This window comes from Abramis brama, assembly GCF_963993115.1.
Source record: "Abramis brama genome assembly, chromosome: 4".
In the NCBI taxonomy this organism is placed as follows: Eukaryota; Metazoa; Chordata; class Actinopteri; order Cypriniformes; family Leuciscidae; genus Abramis; species Abramis brama.
Genome location: NC_139966.1, coordinates 9,056,945 through 9,072,301, shown reverse-complemented (window position 1 = coordinate 9,072,301; position 15,357 = coordinate 9,056,945). Strand labels below are relative to the sequence as shown.

The 15,357-nt window shown below is 37.9% G+C and overlaps 1 protein-coding gene across 3 annotated transcripts in view; it reads right to left on the bottom strand.

The window, feature by feature from the left end:
• The window catches only part of LOC311081633 (NACHT, LRR and PYD domains-containing protein 3-like), a 172,653-nt gene that overhangs the window by 150,850 nt on the left and 6,446 nt on the right, over positions 1-15,357 (bottom strand). Inside the window, exons 4-6 of one of the 3 annotated variants that reach the window (XM_084112219.1) lie at positions 2,762-2,827; positions 2,383-2,536; positions 525-2,294 (exon numbers count right to left, since the gene is read on the bottom strand). The exons of 1 other annotated variant lie outside the window; for it this stretch is intronic. The gene's annotated coding sequence lies outside the window, so the exon portion shown is untranslated. Of the gene's footprint in view, positions 1-524; positions 2,537-2,761; positions 2,828-15,357 lie in introns of all 3 variants that reach the window. One more of the 3 variants, XM_084112218.1, reaches the window with a different exon arrangement.

Sequence of the window (15,357 nt, the reverse complement as noted above, 5' to 3'; positions counted from 1 at the left end):
ACCCTAGCAACCACCCAAAATCTAGATAGATCAAAATCTATCTATCTATCAACTTACAACTTTAAACTACTTTAAACTTCTTCAAAACTGTCTGGTCCAAACTTTCTCAAGCCATCTTAAAGTTTGTCTCGACAAACTTTTTAATCTAGTCTATTATTATTATTATTGTTATTATTGAGCATTTTCACATAGGTGAAATAAAAACATTATATAATTTATCATTTTATTTACTCAGCCTTCTTCCTTTAAATATCACAATCCAGACACTTTAATTGGAGAGTATAGATTTTCTGTAGCCATCAAAAATACATCTGTTTGTCATAATCGATCTTCTCACTAAAGCTGATCATCTGTGAATCAACGCCTGGCCTATAGAAGAGCGGAAGTGTTGAACATTTACATGTTTACTTTCCACCTCTGTATATTTCAGATTGTAAAGAGTCTGTAAATTAATGTAAACTGAAAGCAGAATCCCTAGAGCTCGATATCATTATAATCCTGAAGATTAATTCCTGAAGACTTACCGTGATGTGATATTTGTGCCAGTGTAAAATATGTGTTGGCTCTCTGTCACCCTGTTTGAGTTTGCATTCTGTGATCTGTCTACGCTTTCTCTTCCTCTCTGTAGTTTTCCTTACGCAACTTTGACACAAGCAGAAAACAGGCTAACTCATGTATTGACACACGTATCCTCTGTCCAACTGCATTAAACTGAGAAACAACTGAGCAGCAATCTGGTCTCTGTGTCTCTTATTTGGTTCTCCAAGTGCACTGTCAGGCTTCATGAGATTTGGAGGGCATTGCAGAAGACTGTAGATCAGGGGTCGGCAAGTAACTTTGGCCGCAGGCCAATTTTTTTTTTAGCCAGTAGATGGCGGGCCAGCTACACGGAGTAGCCCTATGGATACAAATTAAATACTCTTAATGAATACTCTTAACGTCTACATTGCATATATCAATGAAATCATTTTAAACAGATCAAGTACTATTGTGTTAACATATTACAGCCATTTTAATAAAGGTGTGAAACGTAATCATGCCTAATTTGCTTACAGTCCGACTTTTGAACTTTATTCCTTTTTTATTATTATTATTTATTCGGGACACACACATACACACCTATGGTTTAAGGAGGTCTGCGCGGGACTGTTTTTTTTTTTTTGTCCCGCTCCCACAAGATTCTATTCAGCAACCGCTTAAAATACACTCTGTGTTCACCCGCTTTATTTCCCGACCTGACGGGTCCGCAAAATTTAGATCTCGTTTCCAGAATCTCACATTCAAATGTCTCTAACGGAAAGAGAGAGATTAAGTAGCCTATAACAATTATAAATGCTATACAAAAATTGTGTTCGTGTCAACATAAAATATTATTTTAACATTGTAGGCTAGCCTACTGTCAGCAGAGAAAAAAATGTCACAGAAAAAATTAATGAAATATAAATAACATAAATTAAATAGGACAAAGCCTATCACTCACATTTCTAAGCAACATAAACGAAAACCATATTGCCCTACTGACAAATAAGGTATATAGGCTATTTTCTGCCGAACTATTTCAAACATCCTTGCAAAAAAAGAATGTGGTTGACTGACAATGGTTTCAGTACCAAACAGCTCCTCAGAGCTAGGTGTACAGGTGGTCAGAATGAAGTGCGGATACGCTGTCAAAAGATGTCGGGAGTGGGCTATTGTCAGTCAGACCGCCCGCTCCGTCCAAAGTACACCAGAGTTCTGACCGCTACCGTCTTTATACTTTAAAATTTAATCCCGCGCCGCAAGATTCCTTATGGGCGTTTCACACAGTATGCGGCGGTGAAATCGCCGTGCGACTACGGCTTTTCTCAAGTAGTGTAAGAGTTTTGTGCAGCATTTAGTGCAAATATTTTTTATCAGGTAATACATATTATTTATCAGTGTGTTATACCCGAATAAATAATAAGTAACGAATGACAAACGGGGCCTATTTGTAAACCGTTATTGTAAAATAAAAATAGGCTGATAAAAAAATGTTTTTTAAAAACGGACTTCCAAAATAATCCGGCGGGCCAGAAAATATTGCTGGCGGGCCACCTATTGCCGACCCCTGCTGTAGATAATTGAAGAAAAAAAGTCACACTGGTTTGGGTTTTGTTTTCACGTTTCATGTCTTTAATTTTGTAATTTACCAATAGCCAAGGTTCCTGTCATGTGATTCCCTTTTCCCTCATGTGTTCTTGCCATGTGCTCCTCTTGTGAATGTGTCATGTTAGGTGTGTTGGACATCGGCTGATGTAACCGATCGGCGAGAGTCGCTGAAAACAGAGACGTGAAGTCTGAAGACACTTTCTGCTTCCCGTAGTGACGTTCACGTGATGTTTGCATACTTTACCACAGCTTTACCTCAGATATCAACAACAAATAAACCACGTCCATCTCCAGACTTCAGTCACATCAAGTGTCTCCAGGAATGGTTTATATTCTGAATTAAGTGATGAGAGTCGGCCTGTCAATCATTTATCAAGAGCGCTGTCAATCACAACACTGAAATCCCCACCTATAGCAAGTAGAGAGATTGTGAATTCAGTCAGTCAGTAAAATCTTCTGCTTTCTATAAACTCAAGAGACGTAACATTCTCAAACTTCAATTAAATCCAGAAATATTATAAGCCATAATATCTGAATGTAACGGATTCTCTTTAAATGCATTTCTTCATCACTTCAATCCATTCAGGATTATTCAGAAATTACATCATGTGACATACAATGTCGTGGATTTCACCTGCGATTCTGTGTTATTAATGTTTCCATCAGAGATTGGTTTCTATCTTCTTGTGTTGTCTTGTTCCTGCAGAGAATTAAAGGTGGAAGAATAATTTGAAAAGTGTTTAACATTAAATCGTTTTGTTCATAGTCAATTAGACGGACCTGTATCGTGTGTTAAACAGGACGGTCCAGTGTAGCGCTCATATAGAATATATAAATCTTTAGTCTTATTTTTATCCGCCTACACCTAAAAATGATGGCATTACTATCACAACGTCCTGAAAGTCAGTTGTCGTGAAGTAAAAGCACAGAGTTTGTGATAAAGTTTCCCTCAGAAAAGCTCCTGTCAGACTCCCTTTGCGAGCGCTGAGTGATCGACGTTTAACGGTTTTGTCTCCATTCACTAATCTGAAATAAAGAGAGGCACAGACACCATTAATAACTGAGAGAATGAAAAACACTAATGCCACATAATCCAAGAAATACTGAATAAAGCCGAGTCTGAAACTACAGTCTCTACTGAGAATCAAAGCTTGTTGAGATTGAAACAAACACTCGCAGATATCTGATGTCTTCCTTCCAGCTGATTCTGTCTAATCTGAGGAAATATTAAAATAATATAAAAAAATATAAAATATCAGAAATATTTCACACATTTCAGTCTGTCATATTGACCCTGAACACCTTCTGTGTGTCTTTGATTATAAACACACACAAATATCATCTTGACTTTGTCATGTTCATGATCGAGATGTGTTAGTGTGAGCTGAGGCACAGAGGCTGGTGTGTGTGTGTGTGTGTGTGTGTCGCTCCTGTCATATAAAGCTGTTGTGCTCGTGGAAATCTAATAAAGGATAAAACACCATCATTTCAGAAGAAGATGTTGTGGTGATGAAGGCAGCAGATTGAGCTCTGAAGCTGCTGAAAGACTGGAATTACACCGTGATCATCTGTGTTTAACAGCGATACTGTGAGTGTGTGTACCGTCACTGATCTGCACAATTAATTTACTGTCAGACAGTGTGTGGAGAAATAAAGCACACTATCAGGAGATCGTCTCAGTGTTTCACGGGGTATCCTTGGGTTCACTGCCACATCAGTCCAAACCCCAGAGATTTGTTGGGAAGCTCCAGGAATGGAGTCAATCCAGTCCACACCCCACAGAACCTCGAGTTTAATCACATCAAACTCACTACTCCACCAGACCCAGGCCATCAGCAGGGTTTCATCATGGTTATAAATAACCTTTTAAAAGAGTAAGTAAAAGAGTAAAGAAAAAGTTACAACTTTTTTATTTAAGTACATGTGTCCTGTGTGTTTCTTTCCTATCAGCTCAATTATGCCAGAAACTCTCTCAACTACAACAGTCACAGATGTTCCTCTACTGGACACATTTCTCTAGAGTTGATGCTGAAGTTCATGACAGATCATTGTGTTCATCACAACACAGCGGTCAAATGTGTGACATGAACAGCATCTTTTCTCCAAAGCAATAAGAGCACAAGCTTTGTTGTAGTCCAGACTTTAAAGTTAGGCATCTTTACAGATGATCATTTAAATAAATAGATAAAAACCTGCGCTGATGTTTCCAGGAGCCGCTGGAGGAGAAACGTGTGCAAAAGCAGAACAAAAGCTCCTGGAGACACAAACTGTGCTGCAACTACAGACTAAACCATGACCTGATGGAGCAACATGAGGAGAAATGTTCCAGCTCTACGTGACGAATCTCACATTCTGCTTCTAAAGCTCAGCCGCTTTCATGCGAAGAGCATCACTGGACACTTATTCTGCTCTTTGTTGAAATGATTTAGACACTCCAGCTGAATAATGTTTAATCGGACAGATTAAGACAGATTAATGAGTGTGTGTGTGAGTGTGACAGATTAAGACAGATTAGATTGTCGAGCTTCGTTCAGGTGTCCTGATGTTGGAGGAAGACTGAGACTGTTGTAGAGGACATGAAGCTCAGAGAACATATTCTTCACTGAAAAATATCCGTGCTTCAGAGTTACTATACAACAAATCATATTTCAGCTGTCTTCTATCAGGACAAATAAAGGACAAGATCATAAGCACACAGAAATAGAGCTAGTGACACTGAAGTGGCTCAACTTACCCAACATTAGGAGTAAATGTAACACTTTATAATAACTGCACCCTATTAATCATTAGTTAAGCATTAGTAAACAGTTAGTTCATCATTTATAAAGCATTAATAGACATTAATAAGCAGTTTATAAATACAGCTATAAATGCTTTATTCTGGATTTATAAGCATATCTATAATGTGTTTAAAGGGATAGTTCACTTTGAAATTAAATTTTGGTATGTTTTAGCTTACCTCAAGGGCATCCAAGATGTAGGTGTCTGTTTCTGCAGTAGTTTCAATTTTGATATTTTTAAGTCAAACCGTTCTTGTCTGTCAGTCATATAATGCAGGTCTATGATCACCACCTCAAAGAGCATGCACAGAGTCCAAATTAAACAATTCCCCATCGTAAGTACACACTGATGGCCTAAGACACGAAACGAGCGGTTTGTGTGAGAAAACTAACAGTATTTATAACGTTTTTACCTCTTGTACACAACCACGTCCAAGTGATCTGAGGGCGCTCGCGCTTCCTGGTGTGTGACGTGTGCACAGACTGGTGAGTGACGTGTGCGCTTCCTGGTGTGTGACGTGTGCGCATCCTGGTGTGTGACGTGTGCGCAGACTGGTGCATAGATATATACACTAGATGTTGCCTTGGCTACGGCAGTTCATTGGAACGAATGCCCTCAGACGTGGTTGTGTAACAAAAATAAACTACACTTGACATGAAATGAAATGTCATCCATCATGTCTATCTGCCGTAACCGTAGACCCTGAGGAAACCTTTAAGGGCAAATAGAACATGTAATGTTTATGAACGCCTTTATGTAAAATAATTGTATGCATTATTTAAAAAATTGCACATTTTATGGAAATTACAAAGAGAACAGCAAACAAAGTGAGTTTATGATGAATACATATTTATATGACAACTGTTATTAATTGCTTACATGTACATGAATTGCATCCACTTACTGAAGGAGACCTTTGATCCACTGAAGATTGATTTGTGCCTGACAGAAATGTGTTTGGCTCTTCCCTCATGTGCTGCTTGTCCACAAAAGAAAATAACTAACTGGCTAAAAGAACAACTGACATCAGGCAAGTCTCACAACACACAATATGCATTCAAATTATAGTACAGTTGAGTTTTATTATGTGAGTTAAGCTTTGTGTTCCTGTGTACCATGTGCCAAAGCTGCATTTATTGCATTAGATCAGAAGTTCATAAGCTACCAGTTACTTTACTCTGGAAGAAGTTACAGCAAACTACAGCTATTACCCTCAAGAGAAATATTCTTTGGTTGGCTAAAGTACTGTGTAAAAAACAAACCAATAAATCAGATCCTCATAGCAAAATATTGAATCAAATGAAAAAAATATATTTGCACACGACTGTATAATGAACAACTCTGAATTCAGAGGCAACAAAGTGCATATATGACTTATTGAAGGTGTTAATTTAACATTGGACTGAACTGATTGTCTGGGTGTAACTGATGTGCTCTGCTATCTTTCTATACTGAAGTTTGTAGAATGTGTCATGCTGTGAATTGACACAATAAACTAGTCAAAGGTGTGTGTGTGTGTGTGTGTGTGTGTGTGTGTGTGTGTGTGTGTGTGTGTGTCAAAGTGTGTGCGATAAGAATAAACCAAATACTATCACTAATTCTCTGTCCTCTGAATTACAGCTCAAACCCCACAGCCGGCGGTGGCCCGATACAAAACAATGATTCTGCACTTCAGTCGAGGAGGGACGATGTCAGCTGCTTTCCAGCATGTTGGGGTGGACCGGAGCACAGTGGTGGTCAATGCTCCAATCGCAGAGCTGTACATCGCTGCACCCAGCGAGATTAAAGATCTCCTTAAACACCACAGCAGTCAGGCTAAACTTAGTGTGTTTGCCACACAACGAGCCACTGCAGTTCAGGAGGATCCAGCTATAGAAGACACTATCAAAGCCTTCAAGGCTTCCGGGAACTGACTGACCTAGGATCTGTGGAAGGGTCCACATTCAATCAGACTAAAGTTGTTCACGGTCTGCATTGCTGTTCTCGAATGTTTTAAAGTTAGTACTGAGGTAGTTAGACTGTGAAATATTTTAAATTATTATTATTGTTATTTTATATAAGTAAAATATATATATATATATATATTTTTGCACTGGTAAATTGTTGTTTACACTACAGAAATGTATTTCTATATCACAGGGGTGCAAACACATGTATGGTCAAAAAAGAGAGAGGTAATCGAAGCCCTCGTCCCGCGGCAAATATCCAGATACTACATTGCCACCATCCCCAACCCACCCCTGTAGGCACATAGAGTCAAATGAAATTTAGAAAAACTATCTTGCACTTCTTCTTCTTGCTTTACTGCTACTTCCTGAAAACAATTTCACCTGATGATTTGATTAGCTCTTTTTGTAAAGAATTAATAATTCTAGGATGATTGGGGTAATTGTGTAGAGTAGGCCTAGTGCATCTGCATAGAAACTAATAAACAAAATAGAAGCATATATAAATACAATAAAACACAAATACACGAGAAATAAAGCAGTGCTTTATGTTTTTCAGGTAAATTAACTGTATTAAGTATTAATACAGTTTATCTTTTGACAAAACGTGATTTTTCTCTTTCTCTTTTGTTGTTTGATTAACTTTGGTGACACAAACAGCTACAGGGTGCTGTCCCTTTAAGACGAATGCACGTATCTAATACCGGTAATTAAGTTTTATTTTGACTGCGTTTAAGGGGAAACTCGTTGAGACGGACACTGGCTTATTTTTTCGTGCACATGTCTGTTCAAACACAAATAGATCAGAAAGAAAAGGGAATTCGGTGTTCACGAACTTCACGTGCTCTGCGACTGCGTGGCTCTGTGCGCCGACAGACCATCTAGCATTTGGATGTTAAACATAATATATATAGCCTGATACAGCAAAGACAACGTCGGCAGTATTGACGGCAAAATAGGCAACAGAATATTTCGTTCTGTAGGCCTATTGACAGGGGCAATATTTGAAAATCGATAATTAGTCCTATTTTTTAAATTACAATTATATATGCATTTGTCAAAACCGAGAAACTTTCAAGCATCAAAATGTAATTTATTAATATGTATTTGCGCCTTCTATTTTGTCTGAAAACTTCCAACACTCTTGCGTGTCGCGTGAAAAATAGGCGTCGGTTGCGGTTCTATTTCTAGCACGCGGTTTCGGCGCGGCTCGAGAAGTGTGTATGTCACGCAGGCATTGTGCTCTAACACAAGCTCTAACCAGTTAACATGAGAGCCGACCATAGACTGTAAAAAATAGGAGCCGACATAAAAACGGACACTCCACGCCACGCAGAGAGAAATGTGATGCAGTGGCAGATCCAGAGTGAGACAGAAACACTAGTGGTTCACGCTTGCGCACATGCTGGTTTGGCGCGTAGTGTTCTGATTTGCTTATTTCCTATTTACTTGTTGGTGGACGCAATCCAGAGTTACTGTTGGTTAAATTATAATCAGATATAATATATATAGATATAAATTATAATCAGACCCTCTCAAACCATTAGACCCCCCCCCTTAAAAAAACCTCTTCGGATCTGCACGATTCACACAAGTCACCCAAACTGACGTGAAAAAAGCGGGAGGCGCCGAAAAGCGCGCTGTTTGCACCCCTGATATCAGACTGCAGAGTCTTAGTTTCATTTTACTGCACAGTTATGTTTTCTGGAGATGTACAGGAATTTTTATTTTCTATAACATTGCACTGATTTATTTTTAATTTCATGTCAAGTGTACAGTTGTACAGTTTTTATTTTTTTGCATCGTGAAATAAATATTTCTATGTTCTCTATCACTGTGTTGTGTTTGTTTCCTTTTTCTGTTTAAAAGATAACTGAGCCTTTAAATCTCCTTTATAAATGCTTTATAAGGCATAACTAGTCCTCACTTTAGATGAGCTCACAGAAATAGTTAACTGACCACTACTAAATGCTTCATAACTACCTGATTTAACCATTATTTACTGTAGAAATACATGTTAATAAAGCATTTATTAACACACAAAGTAACCATCACTATATCTGAATAATAAGATGTATGAATGTACATTTAAATAGTTGTATTAATCATTTACTCATACTTTCTAAGTGATGTTATGAACCACTGATAACTCCTAAACAACTGGTTTATAAATAATGAAATATTTAATCTGCAAAACTTGCTACATCTAAATGATTTAGTCCCATTAAATGAATTTAAGACCATGTTAAAATGCCATATAACTCAAAAATGTAATATTTGACCTGTTCCTTTTTATGTGATGCTTGTTTGGTTGTTTTGACTGTGTTGTATTTGTATTTAAATTGTAACTGGTGTGCCGTCTTGGCCAGGTCTCCCTCGGAAAAGAGATTCTATCTCAAGGGACTTCCTGGTTAAATAAAGGTTAAATAAAAAAAAATAAAAAATAGAAATGATAAATTGATCATTAATAAAGTATGAAAATACAATTATTAAACACATTATAGATATGCTTATAAATCAAGAAAAAAGCATTTATAGCTGTATAAACTGCTTATTAATGCTTTATAAATGATGAACTAACTGTTTACTAATGCTTAACTAATGATTAATAGCGTGCAGTTATTATAAAGTGTTACCGGAGTAAAGTATGTTGTCACTGGGGAATTTGAGTTCAAAATAAAAAAGGGGGGGAAATGGTCCATTATCCCATGACAGTCTTACTTTACAGCACATTATTCATATGTCTGCCATTCAGAATATTTCCATGCAGTGAAATATACAAAGCTTTTTCTCCAAATGTTAAAGGGTAACTAAACCCTAAACCAACTTGTTTTAGTTAATGATCTGTAAGACTGGGGCTTTATTAGTGCTGTTCATTGATTCAAGTAACTTTTCTGACATTTGGGTATAAAGTGTTTTAATTCTACAATATATGGTGTAAATATGTCTGAGTGCTGCCCTCTTCAGGTTGAACGGTGGCTACTGCAGTTGAATTTTCCTATTGGATGTAAGCGGTACAACGCTACGTAAGCAGGTACGAGTTCACTACGCCCTTGGCAGTATAAAAACATCTTGTTTCGTTAAAACCACTGTAGCGAGTCAGGAGTTGGAATTGCGAGTATTGAAAACGATCAGGATAGAGTATTTTAGCATCTATTTAGCATAACATTTACATAGTTATTTAGATTATTTTGTGTAGCCTAGGTAGTTAATTAGCATAGTTGTTAGTGTAGTATTGTTAGAAGCATAGTTAGTTAGTAGCATAGTATTGCATCAGTTAGGACAGCTTCAAGTTAGCGTAGATTTATCTGTGTTTAGTACAGTGGTCAGGAGGTTACGTAGGTGTAGTGTTGCTGGTTGCAACAGCACTGTTGCATTTACAGACACAGTACAAAAAAAGTTTCCTGATGTTCCAAAACAGTTCATCAGGGCAGCACTAAGAGAAAAGTTAAATCATGAGCACAAGTTACGAGTAACATAATAATTTGTCATAAACACACACACACACACACACGCTCATGCTCACACACTCACTCATGCTCTCTCTCTCTCTCTCTCACACACACACACACACGCTCATGCTCACACACTCACTCATGCTCTCTCTCTCTCTCTCTCTCTCTCACACACACACAAACACACACACACACACACACACTCATGCTCACACACTCACTCATGCTCTCTCTCTCTCTCTCTCAAGAGCTGCGGTGGGGGACTGGCAGGAACAGAGGAAAGGTCTGTCTTTCAGAACTCCACAAATGGATGGATTTGAGGCAGTGGGAAAGAAAGCCCTTTATGTCACCTGTGTAAAGGCGTCTAATTTACATTCTTTGACTGGGGTTCTTTCAATGAAATGGACAGATGTTTTTGGTACTGACTCTTCCCCTAAAGGTAGTTGGCGTATCCTGTACAAATGTCTGTTTGACCAGCGGACTGGTGCCCTCCAGTGGAGGATTGTACATGGATCTATAGCTATAAACAGACATGTGGTGCATATTGCTCCTAGTGTTAGTGTGGGTTGTCCTTTTTGTGCAGACATTGAATCTGTCTTTCATTTGTTTATGCAATGTACAAGGTTGATGGATTTGTTTTCCTTGTTAACAGAGTGGGTTACATCTTTGGGTGAAACTTTTTCTTTTCAGTTGTTTATCTTTGTTCCAAAGTACATCGTTGAGCAAAATAATTGGTTTTTGTTTTACTTAATTTCCTATTTGGTAATGCAAAATTAGCCATCTGGAAAACTAGAAAAAATAAGATATTAGGACACGGTGCAGTAAATCCAATTTTCATGTTTTTGGGCCTAGTGGGTTCTCGTCTCAGAGTGGAATATGCGTACTATAAATTGGTTGAGCGTTTAGAGTGTTTTATGGAAATTTGGGGGATAAACCATGTCTTATGTACAGTTTATGAAGATGAATTGGTGTTGAAATTTTAATGTTTATTTATTTGTTGTGATGATGAATGATTGTTATCATCATCATCATCATATTGTGTTGAACAAACATGTTTGTCTATAATTGTTGTTGAAATAAAAGTGTCTTAATCCTCTCTCTCACCTCACTCACACACACACACGCTCATGCTCACACACTCACTCATGCTCTCTCTCTCTCTCTCACACACACGCTCATGCTCACACACTCACTCATGCGCTCTCTCTCTCTCTCTCACCTCACTCACACATATGGCGGGTAGATAATGCCTTTTCTAAGACTACCCTGAAGAAGGCGAAGGAGCAGTCTACCCTTCCGTCGCCATCAGTCCGTGTCTATTTTTGAATGGGATTGATAGAGACATCAGGCGACAGGCCGGCGGCGACGTCACGGCGGCGTCACAGTAGTAACGTATACCTTACGGCGACGTGGCGACGGCGTACGTGAGAAATGTATAAAAAAATCATAACGCCTGAACCAGGCACGTCACCTAATAAGACGCCTGATACACACGTCGTCCCTCAGTACGTCGCCTAATAAGACGCCTGATACACACGTCGTCCCTCTGTATTTCGCCTTTAAAACATGATTTCAAAGTTTGCATTAGTAGATGTAGGCCTACTTGTTAGGCTATTGCTTTTACAGTAATTAGTTAACTTATTTCCCAAAAAGGGCCACAGGTACGTAGTTTACTATAAGTATATTCAATGTTTGATGCTACCAGTCAAAAGTTTTTGAATGGTAAGATATTTTAAACAGTAATATTGTGAAATATTTATTCAATTTAAAATAAATGTTTTCTATTTGAATATATTTGTCATTTATTCCTGCGATCAAAGCTGAATTTTCAGCATCATTAGGCTACTCCAGTCTTTAATGTCACATGATCCTTCAGAAATCATTCTAATATGATGATTTGATGCTCAAGAAACATTTATGATTATTATTAATGTTAAAAACAATTGTGTACAATTTTGTTTTCACGATTATATGATGAATAGAAAGTTCAAAACAACAGCAACTATCTGAAATTTTCCAGCACAGAAATAAATTGCATTTTAAAATATATTCAAATAGAAAAGTTTAAATTGTATAAATTATAAATTGGGAAACAGTTTAAATTGTATAAATATTTCACAATATTATTGCTGTATTTTGAATCAAATAAATTAAGCCTTGGTGAGAAGAAGAGACCTTTTTAAAAAAAAAAACATTTAAAAATCTTACCGTGTCAAAAACCGATGTAATATTGTTACGATAGTGTGTAAAAGTTTTTTAACATGCTTTGAACATTATTAAGTCGTTATTTCAACATAATATCTCGTTATTCCGACATAAGTCGTTATTTCGATATGTTATTTCGACATAATAAGGGTAGCCTACATTCTAATCTGCATTAAGCCACATTAAGCGTTCTTATAATGGTTTTCTATGGGAGGAAAATGCTTAATGTGTAATTAAACATCTGATTTTTTGTAGGCCTACATAGTATAGCCTACTTTATTATGATTTTAGTATCATAATGATTTATAAATGCAGGCACAATTATCTGTGAACTTGATAAATGTTGCAGATATGCTTTACTATGCACAAATAAATGCCTTAGTTTGAACTTGTGTGTGCAAAATTCAGAATTAATTGAATGTGCAGCAATTTGTACAAATAGAGAGTCTTTAGACCTACTATAGGTGTTGTAGCCATTAAATAGCCTATAAGCGCATTTAGTTTCATATTTGTTACAATATTATAATGTAATTTTTTTCCACCATCTAGGCTATGTTGATAATGAAAAGTGAACATCATGAGTAAGATGTGCAATATATTGGGAGACATGATTTTGACCACTTCATAAGTTTTGTTTTTTAGAAAGCCTTTCTTTAACCTGTTAAGCTGCAACCCCACTTTTGAAAAATCCCCAGAAATGACATACCCAAACTGAAACAGATACAGTTCATGATCCCTTTGCACTAAAAACACAAGTATGATCTCATTTGAAAGCTGACACCTGGCAACTTATTGTAAATGTAGAATTAATTATTGTCATAATGAAAAAAATTTGTTATAAATAGCTTCAAAGTTTTGTAAAGTTATTAGAAATTTATTTTTATGAAACATCTTACTGGACCAGACTAACTGAACCGACTGATGGACTGACTACCGGACTGACTGGTGATCTGACTGCCAGACTGACTGGACCGACTGATGGACTGACTTCTGGATTGACTGGTGATCTGACTGCCAGACTAACTGGACCGACTGATGGACTGACTACCGGACTGACTGGTGATCTGACTGCCAGACTAACTGGACCGACTGATGGACTGACTACCCGACTGACTGGTGATCTGACTGCCAGACTGACTGGACCGACTGATGGACTGACTACCAGACTGACTGGTGATCTGACTGCCAGACTAACTGGACCGACTGATGGACTGACTACCGGACTGACTGGTGATCTGACTGCCAGACTAACTGGACCGACTGATGGACTGACTACCGGACTGACTGGTGATCTGACTGCCAGACTGACTGGACCGACTGATGGACTGACTACTGGACTGATGGGGTCGGCTGCTGGATCTGTCACTGCTTTGTCCTCAGCACCAACAGTTGTGCCTCCAACTGTTCGGCTCCCATTTCCCTCCCTGTGTCAGTTTTCAGCTAACCGACCAAACAAGGTCACGGCCTCTTTGAGCAGACTGTTTCAACCTTACAGTAAAGGTTCAAGAAAAAAAAAAATAATGCCACCCAGCCATGGGAGCACACATTTTTTTGCTGTGCTATAGTCAATACAATACAAATTCCCAGTCTTGAGGAAAGTACGAGCCTCCAGGCAAACGGACTTGGCAAAAAAAAAGTCTGATTTTGTGATGTGCAGTGCACACCACAAGAGTTCATTATGATAATTGAGGAGTCTTTCCCTCTACTGAGGCATGCTGGAGGCTTCAAACTGATGCGTTGCTGCAGGAGCAGACAGCTTATAGACATAGCTATGCCACCAGAAGGGTATTCTATAAAATATCTGAAGGAAACAAGTAGTCTAAACAAAGCTGTGGCTTACATTGTCCCGCTACAATGTGATCTCCCCCTAAATGGGGATATTCAAAAGGTAAGCTATATCAGTTACTTCTTTGTGTGTATGATGTATATGTTCTCCCTTATATTCTCTGTGTGATTTGCATTTTAGGATGACAGTGTGAGAGAGGGGGAATCTTTGCAGCAAACATGCGTGAACTGCAAACAACAAGTGGCATTGCATGTTCTTGAAAGCCACAAAGCACACTGCATCACCAGGTAAGCAACTGTCAGTCTTTTACTATTTTCACAATAGAGAAAGGCTAACATCAAGGCAAACTCAGACCCATTGGTAAATGCTTTTCAAATATCACCATGCAAAATGTCTAGCAATTCACTAGCAACCATTTATAGCATTATAACAAACATTTAGCAGCATGAATAGGCTAGATGTCAGTACCAGGACATAATGCTGACTGTCTGTTGGCTCTCGTGCAATAACACTTCATGCCCCTAGCAACTAATGAGTTTAGCTACAGCAGGTCACACATTTCCCTCAGTCATATTATGTAGTTATCACTATTTATTTTAGACTCACAGGTTTCTCACTCCTTAAAGGGATAGTTCACCCCAGACTGGAAATGCTGTAATAATTTACTCAACCTCATGTTGTTCCAAATCTCTTTCGAGTATTTCTTTCATCTGTTGAACACAGAAGATATTTTGAAGAATGTTGGTTATTAGACAGTTGATGGACCCCATTGACTAGCATAGTAGGAAAGAAAATACTATGCAAGTCAATGGGGACCATCAACTGTGCATTCTGGGTGAACAATCATTATAACTTGCAAGACGTATATTTATTTCTAAATAAATAACTGGACATATTGATGTTGACTTAATATGGTTTGCATTACAGCATTGCTGCAAAGGTGACAGACTCCACCAGTATGTGAGTGAAAATTCTCAACTGACTTTGTATTGATGTCATTATATTAACATAACACTGTTACATAAAGCATACAGTATTGTACCTAGTTTCCATCACT